Source organism: Lutjanus erythropterus, chromosome 2 (assembly GCF_056507025.1).
Source record: "Lutjanus erythropterus isolate fLutEry1 chromosome 2, fLutEry1.hap2, whole genome shotgun sequence".
Taxonomy (NCBI): Eukaryota; Metazoa; Chordata; class Actinopteri; order Lutjaniformes; family Lutjanidae; genus Lutjanus; species Lutjanus erythropterus.
The window spans coordinates 6,860,764-6,876,612 of record NC_139318.1 but is presented as its reverse complement, the minus strand read 5'-3'; the positions used below and the strand labels follow the sequence as shown (position 1 = coordinate 6,876,612).

At 39.8% G+C, this 15,849-nt stretch overlaps 1 protein-coding gene across 1 annotated transcript in view; it reads left to right on the top strand.

The window, feature by feature from the left end:
* Positions 1-15,849, top strand: part of epha8 (eph receptor A8) — a 205,845-nt gene that overhangs the window by 75,287 nt on the left and 114,709 nt on the right. The window lies entirely within an intron of this gene.

Sequence of the window (15,849 nt, the reverse complement as noted above, 5' to 3'; positions counted from 1 at the left end):
GGTGGCCCAGACGTGTCTGAACACGTCCAATAAAGCTGCTAGATGGAGTGTCCATGTTTCAGGTCATAATGATGTTTGACACTGAGACAGTGGAGTGGACACGCCCCCAGCATTTCAGAGCAGAAAAAAAAATTTCTACACTAATTCAAATTTGGCTAGGTGATTAGTAACACGTTTCTATGATGTAACAAGCCCAGAACACAAATGTATTGTTGCTTTACAAGACCTTTAATTGTTGCTGAGCAACCACCAACACCTAAACTCTGATCTGTAGCTTTTATTTTGTTTGGTAGACAGTTAGTTAGTTAGTTACCTACAGAGCAGTACAAAAATAGACAGACAAAGAGAGACGCTGTTTCACTGTGAGGTGTGATTTTTTTTTTCACAAAAACTGGTTAGCAGAAAATTCATAAATATAAAATGTATCTAAGATATAGAGAATTCACTCTGCAAAGGTTTCATAAAGGTTTCATCATTTTGCCCAAAAAGAAGAAAAAAGGGGAAAGAAAACAAATATTAAGTTCACAAAGTCAAAATAAAGTATAAAGGCTCCAAATGCAGTGATTCAAAGTAGATGGATCACATTTCTTTTTCTAACACTCATAATGTTGGATGTATCCTTATTGAGACTTTGCTTACATAGCAGATACAGATACAGTAAAGGTCATAGACGACATAATGGCAAGGAACTACTACTAATTTCCACTAGAAACCCAAAGCATTATGGTTATGGTAAGGGAAGGATTATTATTTGTTTAAATATTAAAAAAGACAGTGTTGACTTGTGGCACAAGGCAGGACATAACAAATACCACAATATTGACCTAACCCAGTGGTGGACTCAGGCAGTCTGACGTGCAGGGGCAAAAAAAATAAAAAGGGCACCAGCTGTATGTGGTGGAGTTGTGTTTTGTCCACTAGACGGGCACTTAAACAGCCACTATACCATGTTTTGTCCAATGGAAAGGACCCTTAGAGGGCACCTCGTCACGTTTTATCTACCACAAGGGCATCCAAGACGGTACTTTTATGTCATTTTTTTTTTTTAAGATGGGGGCACCAGGTGGGGTCCCTGAGTCCACACTTGCCCTAACCTCAACCCAAGTACTCAAGTAGTCAAAACCTACAGCCAGGTCTCTGAAGTTAAACCTCTACTGTAGGCTCTGAACACCCCCAACACCTGCTGCCTTTATTTCCTGTTTGAAAACAGCACTTTGTGCACGGGAGAAAATGTTGCCAGTGAATGAAAATCAATTTAGTGGTTTCAAGGGCTATTTAGTAGCCCCCAAACTTTTTAAACATTTATGGGAGAGTTTATCTATTCTAATTTGTTACATATAATTGTAATTTATTTTTAAAAAGTTATTTCACAAGATTAGTTTAATTTTAGTAGAGAGAAAAATATATCTTCTTACACTCAATATTTCCCAAACTATATTGCAGCCTTAGAGACCCTTTTTTAAATGTATTTGTTAGTCTTTTTTAATAAGCCAATTAGCCAGTTCCACACACTCACACACCACCCACCCCCATATATTAAGCATTCATATGAAAAACAATTCAAAGACGCCAAAATTTATTGAAAGATTGTCTGCACATAATTTAACGACAGCTGCCACATTAGTGTAAAATCTTCACCCCGGCCCTGTCAATCACACATGATTTTCTATTACTGTTTTTAATTTGATTTTAACAAATGCAGTCAAAATAACAATGAAGTGTGAGTATGCACAGGCAATTTGAGAGGTAATGGGTCAGATTTGTTATTCCAGTCTTTCCAACAATCAGTGTGTATACGCTGGAAATGAGTGCTGGGTTGTTTCTGTAAACACATGGCTGGGTTGATTATGCTGGGTCAAAATTCTGGGTTGTTTGGGGTGCTGTAAACATGCTGCTGGGGTGCTCATGTTGGCTCAAAAGGGTTATAAGGGGTTCATTCACTGATGAGCAGCTGCTTGGCTACTGAGTAATACTTTTTCCCCCCTATATGGGTAATATTTAACACAGCAATGGTTAATTTCACTATACGTCAAATGAACAGCCCAGAATTTTGGGTTAAATGGTTAAACCCAGCATTTGGGCATGTGTTCTGGCCAACGGATGACCAGTGGTTGGGTCAAAGTTTGGTTATTTTCTAAAGCCAGCAATTTTTTGTGTGCAGTGTAAACAATTGCCCCTTTAGGTGCCACTGAAAAAATGCACCGAAGGTATCCTCTTGGATACCCCTATAGGAGATAAAACATGATAAAGTGCCCGCTAGGATGCCCTTTCACTAGAAAAAACATGATAAAGTGCCCTCTTGGGTGTCCTTCCAGTGGACAAAATGTCATACAGTGCCCTCGTTGGTGCCTTTCCAGTGGACAAAATGTGAAAAGATGCCCTCTTGGATGTCTTTCCAGTGGACAAGACACAATAAAGTGACCTCTTTGGTGCCTTTCCAGTGGACAAAACATGAAAAAGTGTTCTCTAGGGTGCTCTTCTAGTGGACAAAATATGACAAGTGCCCTCTTGGGTGTCCTTCCAGTGGACAAAACATGATAAAGTGCCCTCTTCGATGTCCTTCCAGAAGAGAAAAAATGATGCAGTGCCATATCGGCTGCAGTACAGTTGTCGGTTCTAAACCAGGGATTGGAACAGATTCCTCATACCCCCACTGCTGTATACAGACAATACAATGTAAATTATTTATGTGAGTATGAAATTCCCGTGGTATAGGACAAACAGAGGACAACAGAGGAAACTGAAGGTCATTAATAACTATAAACAGACTGTATCTTGCAAGCCCTTTCTGCCCCTTTTTGATTTGAAGAGTTGGTAAATGCAACAACCTGCTTGTTTATTTCCATGGTCGTCTGAAAGCCTCGGGGCAAATTGTGCGTCTTGTAACAGTGTAGGATGTGAAAGTTGAGCGGGAATTATTTCCCTCAGCACAGCAGACTCCCTGCAAGAATGTGTGTGTTTACTGTACACCCGCTGCAGCTGCCTTCATCTCCCTCAGAAACAACAATGATGAATAGAGCCTTAAACAGGCAACTCCCTTTCTATTGTCCCTCACACCAGCAGCACATAATCATCTCTCTTTTCAACCAGTCCTCTCTCTATATTTGTTAATCAATCTTTCATTCTCTCTTTCATCTCTTCTGGCATCCACCCTCTTTCATATCATATGTTATGAATAGACTGAAATTGATTTCATGCTACAGGGCCTCAGTCTTGTACGAGAGCGGACCCAGAGATTTCGACGCGAGCTTTAGAGGCGACTGCATTAAAAAAAAAAAAAAGAAACACTTTCATTCTGCTTAACAACAGCTCCTCTGATCTCGAGGCAACTCCGATGGCAACTTCTTTGTCTAAGTGGAAACACTAAATGGGCTGAATAAAACAAAAGAGATGGAGATTAAAGAGAGAAAGGGAGCGTGGAGAATCAGAGAAATCGAGGAACGTGGATCAGACGTGTGTTAATTGCCACAGAGAGTCAGAGGAGGCTGAGCCGTTTGACTGCCTGACCCCGCAAAGGAAACACAATTAGCAACAAATGTGAAGAAACTATCAACAGGCTGGATTTACAGCTTTTGTCTTTGTTTGTGTTTTATGTAATGAAGTGATGGTATCTGGATAATATCAGCTCACTTGGGGCATTCTGGGAGATCAGCGGACAGAGGCACGGATGAGTCGCAACATCACAGGCTAAAATTCAGTACCTGAAATCCCCCCTCTCTGCTGGCTGTCTCCTGTAATACCACTTTATACTGATTTTCACAACAATGACATGTATGTAATGACAGGCAGGTCTCACCAAATATTGGCTAAAAAACAATGCCTTAAGTGATTTTGTGTTATCAGGACATTTTGTTGGTGTCATTTTAGGCCATTTAGTCTGTCCTGACTTTTGTTCAGAGACAGCATGCTATTTTACATGAGAATATCATGGAGAAAAAAAATTCAGGTGATGTAAAGAGCAACAAAGTCCTCGTGTGGAGGACGGTGATGGATGGATGGGTCAAACAAACAGGACACTGTTCCAGGTGACCCCATTTACTGCCTGTGTAAAATCTAAAGTCGATGTTGACTTAATTTAAGATTAGTACGGAAATTAACTTGTACTAACATACGTTAAGTACGTGACTTAAGTTAACTTAATTAAAATGCTGTATGATCTTTACCTGCTGGCCTCATTCGTGCTCGTTGGGTTGTCTTCCACGTCCTCGTGTCTCTCTTTGAACCTCTTGTGCCACTCGAAAACCCGTGAGTGCGACATCATCTCATCTCCGTACACTTGCTGCAGCATTCCGAGTGCTTCTGGCGAAGTTTTCACCAGCTGGACCAGAAACTTCAGGTTGGTTCGTTGCTCTGTGCCCATCGCTTGACGGCCTGAAATTAAGGATCTGTAAACAAAACCACGTGAATAAACATACAATTGCGGCAGAGAGCTGAGACTGCAGTTATACCCGCGATTAGTGCAACCCGCTAATCCCTACCCCGCTCATAGCTCACACAGCACACTAAGTCCTGTTACTTTTTTGACACACTTCGTATACATGTATCAAAGTAGTTTTGGTGCCTAAACCTAACCAAAATGTTTCTCAATGTTACCCATGACGATGGTCGTCACGACAGCAAAAGCCACAGAAGTTAATGGGAGAGATTAGTATCACCCTCACACAAAGATGGGCTTTGGGCTATCTGCACTGGGCACAATTTGAAAGTGTAAAGTCATGTTATTTGTGTGCTGATTGGTCGCTTGGGGCGTGAGGCGATTGCCAACCTCCACCCAATGGTGTGTCCCCACTGTGTGTCCACAGGCACTCAAATTTTAACCAGGGGTGCATTCAGCCCTGAAAAAATGTAGCAAAACATTTCTTTAAACGGCGCTGCATTGAACACTCTGTTGTGCTCCGCAAGCCCTGCAACTATGGCAACTGAGAAGGCCATTTTTGTGTTTTTTTTTCCTAAGAATTTTGATTCCTGATGAGATTGATTTACATACATGTCTATGAAATACACCCACTGTTACAGTCACTACCCTTGCCATCCAGAATAGCATCCCAGTTGAATGAAGTGGTATGTACAGCAGTGGATCCCAAAACTGGGGGGTGGGTCCCCTTAGGGGACAGAGAGCCACAGCAGGCACAACGTGGATAACAAGGGGAGAAATTTAGAGTGAAACACAGTTAACTGAACATGAATAAACAAACAAGAGTTTGCTGATGCTATCGTGCTAACCTTTATTTCACTAAAATTCGACTGGAATCAGTTGCCTTTCCAATAATTGTTAATGATTTATAATAATTGGGTGGTGAGGTGGGGGGTATGGACTTTTTTGATTCTGAAGGGACAACAAGACAAACATTTCAGGTAAAGGATAACCGACTTCTTACCTTCAAGACTGTGTTAATATATATGTGAAGTATTTAATTATTAGTATTGGGCCTATCAAACTGCTGATCACTGTGGTGGTTATGTTGTTATTTATATGAGAGCTATACAGATATATCTGATATATCAGCCTAACACTGACCTTTCACAGCCATCAGCCTGTATTGGTATTATCGTATATGTTGTCCAGTATGCTGGGATATACTGGGAAATACAGCACGGTATATTGGAGAAAAGCTGTGTTTAAAGTGGACGGACTCAAGCCAAATTTGAACAAATATGAAACTTATCAGAGACACTGCAGGAACACTGTGACCCTCACCTGAAACAAACAGTGTGTCGGTTTAACACTAGAAGCACCAGAATTCCTCAACTACTAGAACAGCCATAAGTGATCATTTTGATCTTCGACTTCCAATCTCTCATGATAAATACCAGACTAAAAGATGAATGCATTTATAGTTTACCTGTTTAAAAATGAAAAAAAAAATGTAGTCAACCGTGATGGTTGCATATATTCACAGCAGTATTTTTCTGTAGGACAATAACCATTAGTGATCCAATTCAAATCTTAGATTAATCTAAAAATACTCAGAACAAGAAACACTTAAATGTATTTTATAAGATTATAAGCATGTTATTTTAACATTAATAATAACAAATTTCCACCTAGAATCATCACAAATGAGAAATGAGTACCAAAATACCAATACCAAAACTTTCTCCTAGTTAATAAATTATTTATATTTTAAAGTTGGGAAATTGTAAATCGAAGCCACTTGTGAAGTTTTATTGACAGAGACAGTGACAGTTGCTGAGCAACCAAGATGTATCTCCAACTGTGCAAAAAGTAACAATATGACAGTGGCAGTTTCTGTGGGGTCAGTCTGACTGGCTATGGTTGAAACAGGTAAAAATGATCACATTATATTTGCCTTTTGTGTCATTTATACAAAAAGAAAATAATAATAATAAAAAATACAGACTTTTTGTTGTCAGGTACCAGCAGCATTAAATTTTTTAATTCAACAAAATTATTGCATAAATAAACAGTCAACAGAACTGTCTTGTTGTTCGTGTGTTAAACAACTTTTTGGTCTCAGTTTTGTCTGAACAGAGTTTGGAGATAATTGAAACATCCAGTGTTTGACAAATACCACAAAAATTTATCTTTAGATGCATATATTTACTCAGTAAGGAGCTGATATTGACAGTTTATTTTCACACACTTGTGTGTACCTGCAGTGTATTTGCATCTGTAATGTGCGTGTGTTCATCTTAATGTGTGTGTGAGGAAACAGTTTTGCTCTGTCTGCCACGTTTGATTTCTCCTGATGAGATCCGATGAGTTGACAGGCAGGAAACAGATGTGCAATTTACAGCCAATTAATTTCTCCCTCTCTCTCTCTCTCTCTCCCTGTCTGACATACACGCGTATCCCCGCACGCCCACCCTGCATTGTCAGCGTGCCACTGAGTGAAGCACCACGTTTGTGTTGTCGCCCCGATGGAGAACTCTCTTATCGCGCTCTCAGAAGATAAACATGCCCCTCTGAATCTCTCTGACTTCTCCTCTTCTTCTCCTTCTGCCAGGCTGTCTGCTCCATTATTTACATGACTAAACAACAACAACCAATCGCGTCCGATCTCGTTCCCCTCCCTGCTCGCCGTATGGTACGTCCTCCCGTCCCAGCCTCCTGACAATCTGCCTTCAGCTGCTGTGATTTTTCACTCCTGGAGAAAATCACCAGGAGGAAAACTCTCAGATTTCCCAGGAAAAGAAAAAAACAGAGAGGTTGAGAGTGCAGTAGTGGCAAGACGGGAATAATGAGGGAGATAGAGAGGTTATACACCCCACTAATTAGTCGAGGTCTTCACAAGTTCAAGGACGGTTTCAATTTAGCTGATAAAGATGAGAGGATGAGGAAGGGAGGGAAGGGTGAGATGGGTGAGACTTCCAACATCTTAATTATCCCAGTGGTTTTTGGCTGGTGGCGCCTTGGGGAGAGTGTGTGTGTGTGTGTGTGTGTGTTTGGGGAGCGAGCGAGCGGGGGAGGAGCAGGGGGAGTTGGAGGGCTTCCATGCAAAGCCCAGTCGTCTTATCCGGGGCCGAGTTCATCTGGGCGAGGCCCAAAGCTGCCCGGGGTTCACACTTCCCCTTTCAATTACTCTGCCTCTCGCGCAAGGATCCGCGGCCCGGGAGGATCATGGGTAACACCGGGGTTAAACACGCATGCATGTCGTTATTCATACGTGCATACAAATAGACCGTGCTTACACTTGGGCAACATAATCAATGCTGTTCAGTGTTGAAGGTTGAAATGTGCTGCGACCACGAGTCAAAGAGAGCAGCAGTTTAGTATCTGATGAATACCTGAACACCTTCACCTGTAACACAGCTCATGTGAAGGTGCAGGCAGGCTGGGATGGTTGCTTTTCTCTTGGTAGAGGAGGACAAAGTCATATAGTTTGGCGCCGAGTGAGACACTGATCTGTTTACGTTTTCTGAGATATTTCTTTTTCATTATTAATCCAGGAAATGAGAATCATTCTCTTTTTCTGCACCAGCCTGCTTTACATTTATGATCTTGTAAAGCAACAATAAATGTGTATTCTGAGTTCGGCACACCACAGAAAAATGTTATTAACCACCCAGCTAAATGTGAATGGTTAAAAAAAAACTCACTAAGTATAAAAATGAGGTCCGTCTCTATGACCTTATGTTTTTATGGCCGGAGGTATTATGTTTTCAGGACATTCCATTCTTGTGAAAGTGATATTTCAAGAACGTGTTGAGGTAATTTCTTCACATTTCCACTTGGATTCAAAGATGAAGTGATTAGAATTAGGTGGTCAAAGGGTAAAGGTCACAGTGACCTCACTAAACACACTTTAGGCCATAGCTTAGGAATTCATGTTAATTATGACAAAATTACACAGAAATACCTAATAGGATAAAATGATGACATTTTATGTCAAAAAGGTCAAAAGGTCAACTTCACTGTGACATCATAACGTTCAGCTCTCTATCAGCCCTCTGCCCGCCTTTGTAAAAATAGCCTGTAAGTGAAGACAGCCTGTTTCTACCTGGAAATTATTCACTGATATCACGGCTGTCTTGCGTCGTGTGTTCAGTGACAACTTTAATTTGGTGATTTCAGCTGAAGACATGTCTGCCTTTTTTCTCCACTATAATGGCTTTCGGTGCTCAAATTGCCAAAAAAAACAAAAAAAAACATTTGACAGCAATGTCTCAGTCCAGGAATCATCGCCAGGTTAGTCAAGATTATCCACAGCCTTTGGTGTGAGCACTTTCATGTAGGAACTTTTTAATTTCTGCGGAGGAATCTACTGGAACTACTTTCTTCATGTATCCCAGGATACTGGTGTTTTGGGTTGGTAAAACATCCTAAACACAGCAAAGTAATGAGGAAATAAGAAAATACAAGCAGACGGCAGGGTGTCGGACACAGCTACCAGCACGCTCTTACTGTGGATCATACGTGAAGATTAAAAGGGATTATGTTCATATAATCTATACATTGATTTTGTAGGAAAATGTTGCATATTATGCCTGTAAAACACCAAACTGACACAATGTGTGAGGTGTGTTTTTGATGTGGCTCATGTCCTGCTCAAACTTAAACATCAGCAGGTTAGTAGAGGCCTCCAGGAAACACACGGTTCTACTCACCCAGTTCAGCTGTTCTCCTGCTGACGGTCACTGTGCAGCAGCTTTTGGGTTCAGCGGACCTGCATGAAAAGTTCAGCCATGAAAGCATCAGAGGGATAGAGTCACTCCGTTTTCCCTTTTATCCAACAGATCTACGTGTCTTTTCTTACCTGACATCATATTTTATATAACTGCTATTGAATGACCTTGACTTGCTTTGTGTCAGATGCAAATATTCAGTTTCAACAAGGGTAGAAGAAGAAGAAGAAAGCCGCTCTCAAACTCCCAGTGAACCCCTGCAGTTTGGGTTAAGCTGTTTGCATGAACTTTCAACACCCTGTAATAGAATCTCTAGAACATCCTTTTTTCTGACTGTGGATTGTTGCTCCTAATGCACCATATGACTGTGCAACTGGATTTGCACCGACAATGGAAACCATAAAAAGAGGATGTAAAGTGTTTGTGTGCAGGTTTAAGCTGTTGAGGAGTGAAGCAGGTAACTTTGCCGTGTTGGATTTTTTAACTGGGTTCTTATTCAGATATTAACCATGAAAACTTTATTATTTTGGAAGAGATTTGGACATAAATGTAAGTATTGGACTGTCATGGGATTACCTCATGCCTTCCAATAAGTAGGATGCACGCAGCTTTTACACACAATCAAGGGACATACATTCTGTTTTTAATCCCATACTGCCAGCTAATAGGATTTCTGCCCTATGCTAACATTGTTGCATTGATTTTTCATTGTTCAAGTATCATTTTCAGTCTTTAAGTCTAGCATTAGCATTGGCATTAGCATAGTAACCTCGCATTAGCTAAGAGTTATCATTCTAGCTTGCTGTGCTATACATATCAATAGCTCTAACACACAATCAAGGGACATACATTCTGTTTTTAATCCCATTTTGCCAGCTAATAGGAACACTGTCCTATGCTAACATTGCTTGTCCAGTGTCCATGTGTCATTTCCAGTCTTTAAGGCTAGCATTAGCTTGGCAAGATAGCATTAGCTAACAGTTATCATTTTAGCTTACTGTGCTATACATATTAGCAGCTCTTACACACCATCAAGGGACAAACATTCTGTTTTTAATCCCATCTTTCCGGCTAATAGGAACACTGTCCTATGCTAATATCGCTGCATTACTTCTCCAGTGTTCAAGTATCATTTCCAGTCTTTAAAGCTAGCATTAGCTAACAGTTATAAATTTAGCTTGCTGTGCTATACATATTAACAGTGATCACACACAGTTTAACTCTGAGCTCATTCGGGTTACAAAGTGTTTGGACTGTTTGCAGTGCTCTGTTACTCATCTTCATGCAGAGTTTCCTGGTCCTACTATCAAACCAGACAGGGTGGAGTCCAAAGTCTTTTATAGGCAGGGGGAGACCCAGAATGTACCATATGTCAGCCAATACAGAGGGGTGTTCCCATTAGCACTGCAGAAATGTGCTTTAAGAGGCCCTAAATAAGTGCACAATTATTATATTTCTGTGTCACTATAGATGAAGTGGTGTGTTGATATGCACAGAAGTGTTTTTATATGTAAATATTTGATATGTTGGTTGACTGATTTTAATTTAGTGTGGTTTGTCTTGTAGGAGGGGCTTCTAGTATAAAAGCAGGGGTATAGAGGCTTCTCTCCACAGTGCAACTTGGGATTTTTTTTGTCATCTTTTTTCTACAATTCACATGTGCACAGACAGTAAGTCTCCTCTCCTCTTCTTACATGGACAATAAAAAAATCGACCTGACCTCGACCTATTTGTGCAAGGTGAAAAAAAAAAGGCAACTGCATTATCAGAGTTGCTACAGTTCATTCTGAGGGGAAATTAAATGTCTGAACAGGCCAGCCATTAGAAATTATGGACAGGGGGACAAAATGTTCCAAACTGGGCCCCCGTCTTATAAGGGCACAGAAATTTGGCCTTTGCCTCTCTGCAGCGTTTTCTACTCCTCTCTGAACCTCAGGTTTTCTTGTTTGAGCCCCTGATTTTCTGTGAGGCATTTTGACTTAGCTACTCTACATCAGTTACGTGTGTGTTCTGCACAACTGCCTGCATGTTCTGACTGCATCATTTTCAAAATAACAGTACACACATACTTTATTCTGGTAGAAATAAGGATACTTCTGTAAAAGTAGAAGAACTGATTCAACTTCTTTACTCATGTAAAAGTAAGTACAGGATCTAAAATTTACTCATGGTATAAAATTAAAAAGTAGCTCTCTGAAGGGCATTTCTACTGTCATTTTTGTTTTGTTACATCGGTTGTCGTTTCTGTCTTGTTACGCATTTTACATCATTTTAATCTTGTCACACGTTTTATGTCATTTTTGTCTTGCTGTGTCTTTTACCTAGTTTTGTCTTGTAACATCTTTTGTCATTTTGTTACATCTTTTATCTTGTTTCTGTCATTACGTCTTTCACACCTTTTTGGCCTTGTAACATCTTTTCACCTTAAATGCATTGAAACTATAGTAACAAGCCTGCTTTGAAAATGTATGGGGCAGAAAATACAGATATTTGTGTTAAAATACTAAAAAATTGAGCCACGCTGTAAAAAGCTTATGTTGCAGGTAAGAATGACGAACAATTTGTGAAATTCTCAATTAAAATACATAAATTGAAAAAAGGAAAATGAATACTCAAGTAAAGTACAGACACCTGAAAAATCTGCTTGAGTACAGTAACTATATCTGTACTATACTCTGTTACTTCCCACCTCTGATAACAATAAATTTATCTTATCATAAATGAATGTAAATCATGTAAACACATATAAGTTATATTGGCAGTGATGAACCAGACCAAATTTTATGGCAATCTGTCCAATTGTTTATGACCTTTTGCTCAAAACTACAAATACCAATGTAATGCTAGCACTAAAGAAGCACTTGGAGGATTCCAGTGTCAGGATTATACATCCTCTCAGGACTGTCAATGTCCAGATTTCATGGCAATCTGGCCAATAGTTGTTGAGATGTTTCTGGTTGGAAGAAAGTGGTGGACCAACAAATAGACTGACATCATCCCCAGAGTCACACAGCTTAGCACGGCTAAAAATCTGAGCAGAAATCATTTTGAGCAAACACAGAAATAGTCTGTTTGAACTTTAGATAGAATTATTCTAAAAAAGGTTTTGACCTACAGACAAAACAAAGAACATAAAGACAGTTGTGAACGTTCAGCATGGCTGTATATCCAGTTCATTCCTACAATGATTCAGATCAGACTAAAGACAGTCAGATTGATTTAAGTGTTTATCTAGGAGCTGACAGCTAAAGTGACAACTCACTATACAGTTTGAAATGTATCTTTGCAGAATGAAATGCAAATGCATGCATATGTAAATACCTTGCTTACACTTGCTCTGTTTGCGAACACTGGAGGAAAAGAGAGTGACTGGCGTGCTGAGTGGAGCTGAGATCTCAACATGGAGGGAAGATTATTTTCAATCATCTCGTCCTGCAGGCAGAAGTGTGTCTGTGTGCTTTCACACTGATGCAGTCAAACAAACCAGAACTTTCAATGGAACGTTCCTGCGTGTTGTACTACATCAAATCTGAGCGTTTTCTGACGTTTTCCAGGAAAGTCCTTGGTTAGAGCTTCTGTCTCCTCTCAGTACTCTCAGTGGAGGAGCGGAGCACGCTGCACCCTGTGATTGTGTTACCTCCTGGTGCTGATGTACAGCAGCAGGAGCAGGGAGGTGTAACACATTAACACATTTGGGAATACCAACACATTTCACTTAATGTTCTTCCCGCTAATTCTATTATTGGTCGCTGGTAGCATTCGGTAAACAATGTAAATCTAATCACGTACATGAGAGGCATCTCATTAAAAGAAAATGTGTCCTGTTGGAATTACATTAAGTGAATTCCAACATGCTGTAAAACACATGATTGCACATGCTAACAGTCGCTCGCCACACCAACAGAGCAGAATACATGTGCAAACCGGCATTAAAGAGATAGTTTGGATTATCTGAAGTGGGGTTGTATGAGGTTCTTATCGACAGAAGTGTCATTTACACAGGGGACGATGAGGACATGTCCCGCCACTCTTTGAAATGAACAGTTTTGTCCCCGTCACTTTGTAAGAGCACATTTTTGTTAAAATTGTTCCGAGCAGAAACACTTTGAGACTTGTTTATTTGCACAATTAGTCAAGTCAAATCAGCTTCATTTATATAAGAAACATAACCTTAATGTGCTTCAAAATAAAAGCACAAAAACACATAAAATAGTATATTAGACTAAGTATTACATATATGAAACATATAAGACAAGATTAAATCATAGAAGAAAAGACTTTCTTCTTCTTCTTATTATTATTATTATTATTATTATTATTATTATTATTATTATTATTATAATAAGAATAATAATAAGAATAATAATATCATTATTATGACTAAGAAAAGAGGCAAGAAAACCTAAAATGAGTCATGATTGGTTGAAATCTAGTGAACTGTGTTTCTCTGGTTTTAAAGTAAGCAGCATCAAAACAATAAGGCAGTTTAACTTAAAAACATTTAAAGGTAAAGTTTATCATCTTAAAGGGATAGTTCACCCAAAAATTAAAATTTAGTCATTTTCTACTCACCCTCATGCCAACTGAAGGTCGGGTTTAGTTTTTTAGTCCACAAAACACTGCTGGACAGTGTGGCAGAATCTCCCCAACAATGGAGGTGAATGGTGACCAGTTGTCCAACATAAAAAAAATAACAGAATAAAGACATAAAATGCTTCCATGCTGCTCGTCTGGTGTGATCCAAGTCTCCTAAAGCTCCAACATGCCAAGTTGACCAAAGAAGGTTATTTCCATCATGTTTTTAGTCTGAATCTTCACTGTAGATCCTCAGCTTGGAGCCACGTTCACGTGCACATGCACACTGTCTGAACTGGGTGTGTCTGTTGTGACAGTGTGCAAATGGCATGTCGGGACTTTAAGAGACTTGGATTTGGACTTTTCAACATTATTCCTTCAGTTGTTGTCATAGTTTATGGCAGTGATAATGGATACTTTCATTGCTGGCAGACTGACTTCATTGCTGCTTTCTACAGTGGTAGAAGATCATGTGATATTGGTTTTGTTCCATTAATGGACATGCTGTTGCAGCTGTGGACATGATGGATGACTGTTACTTGTACTGTCGTTGTATGTTGAGTATTTTTGTACTGTCAACTCTGTATTAGCCTGTGCTATGCCCTTCTGAAGTGCTGTAATGCAGCATTTTTCCCGACGCTGCTTTAATTATCTACTTTGACCTCATATGAATCCCCCTAACTTCGCCTAAGGTTGCATATGTTAGTGTTTAATTTTTTTTTTTGTCTGAGCCCTGATGTCCCCACCACCTCTCAACACTAAGTGATGCCCTTGCTTAACTATAGTAATTACCTACAGAAAATGTTGGTCGGCATGCCCCCAGTTTGAAGAAGCAGAATGAGTATCAGCATGAAAGCGCTGAACTGCTGCGGACAGGGTCAGCAGCAAAAGAGTGTTTTAGCGGGGTCTTCTCTGCTGGCCCTGTCAAATTTAAAATCATATTTTTTTTTCATAAGTGCATTAATTTGTGTCTGATCTCAATAACTTTTTCAGTAAGCTACTATAATATATTCAGAATGAATATGGTTACTTTCTTGTGAGGCAGAGCTGAGATTTCTTATACATCTGAATGCTGTCTAAACGCATCACAGCTCCACAGACCAGCACTAGTTGTATCACTAGCCTTTCGTTGAAGCCTGAAGCTCCCTTTTGATTACAGCTTTACTGACCGCATCATCAGAGATGAGGCCCTGTAATATGTTGGCGCAAGCCCCCGGTGTTGTCATCACTCTGAGTTTGACGGATTGGGATTAAACTAAGTTGCCACTTAATGAATATTAAGAACTCAATGTCAACTACACTTGGCTTGATATTCTGGCAGGAATAGTTGTGGTCAAATATTTGGCATAAAGGCCTAACTTACATGTTTCATTTTTGTTGTTGAACTGAAGGCGCTGCACTGATAATACTGTGGCTAAACATTTTCAGTTGAAGTTGCGTGAGCAGCAGGTGAAACCTGATGCATTAACTGTGGATGCATGTTGTTGTACCTCGTGGTGTGTGTGTGTGCAATCTGGTTGCCGAGTGACACAAATGAAGATGTGTTGGTGATGCTGCAGCAGCTGCTGTAATGCATTGCTGTAATGCACATTTAAACCTTTGGTTTAAATGTATGCTATACTCAGAAAATATAGAAAGAAAATCACTGTACCTTGCTGTCAGACGGCCACTTCCAACAGGAAACCACTGTTAAATAAACCAAATATCGCTCTCTCCAAAACCAACCAAACTTCAAAGGAAAAAATAGTTATTTTACCTTGCAGAATACAGGAGTTGTTGGTCTACCGCTGCTTCAATCGGTTTGTTTGTTTGCATTTTTTTGTGACTTTTGTTTATTTAAAAGCATAGCTCTGATCCACCAAAGTCACACAATAATGCAAACAAACTTTTAAAAAAGGTGAGCGATGAACTCAGCTGAATGGTAAAATGACCATTTTTGCCAAAGGAGTCTGGTGGCTTTGTAGAAAGCGGATATTCGGTTTATAACAGCAGTTTCCATTCAGAAAAGGCTGTCTGACGGGACGGTAAAGTGCTTGAAAATATTCTAGTGTCAACCGTTATCTACCACAGATAACACACTGACCCTGAAGAAGTACCTCATGCAATGCCACTTCAAAAAAATCTAAACTATCCCTTTAATCCATCAAGTTTAACAGTATTGAGATTTCACCGTGACACTTTAACAGA